The following is an 859-nucleotide window of genomic DNA, read 5'->3' on the forward strand; positions in this document are numbered from 1 at the left end:
TAAAAAAAAGAAGAAAATAAGTTGAGAAATGTGACACGTAAACCTCAATCTATCATATTCTATATCGTATACACTCCTTTGGATCTCGAGTCCAATACTCCCTTTATATCAAAACGAGAACATTTACATTCCGGTCACAGCCACAAGTACAGAGAAAACGGACTTTACACTATGTACTTTACTTCGCTATCCGTCACGACAAGCACCTCACTAACTCAACCGAACGATTTCATTCCAAAGTGTCCCAAGCCGAAAGAAAAAGAAGAAGAAATGCAGGATTGCACGGAAACTAAAGAGCTTTGATGTCTTGTTTGACGTGCTCAGCTAAAATTAGATCCCTGAGTCCCAGCGTGGTTGCGGTGATAAGTCACTGTTAGCTGTACCTTTCTTTTTATGATAACGAATATTTTTAAAAAAGCAAGGAATAAAAAATCAAACTGGTTTGCATGGTTCGGCAATAGATGGCGTTCGCAACCCCAAAAAAAATATTGTTTAGCGACATCTATTGGCCGGGCGTAACAACTTGCCGCATTATCCCTTTTCCTATGCAAATGACACCGCTTAGGAGCGTCCTCAACGACAGGTTTTCCCAAAACGCCGACGCCACAATAACAATAACAGATAATGGCGACAGCGAACTTTTAACAGCGCTAACGAACAAACCGCCAAAGCACATAATTACGGCATTTAAGATTTGTTGTTTGTCAGCCAAGCTCGCTCGGCGACGAAGCGACCGTGATCTCGTAAACATAAAACCGACATTAGCATATCACTTAATAGCTTCATTACCATTTCACGAACGCCATTCGGGTGAGGAGACGGCGGCCGGCCTCTGACACCGGCATGTTGCGTCATGACA

The sequence above is a fragment of the Penaeus monodon genome, chromosome 30 (genome assembly GCF_015228065.2).
Source record: "Penaeus monodon isolate SGIC_2016 chromosome 30, NSTDA_Pmon_1, whole genome shotgun sequence".
Classification (NCBI taxonomy): domain Eukaryota; kingdom Metazoa; phylum Arthropoda; class Malacostraca; order Decapoda; family Penaeidae; genus Penaeus; species Penaeus monodon.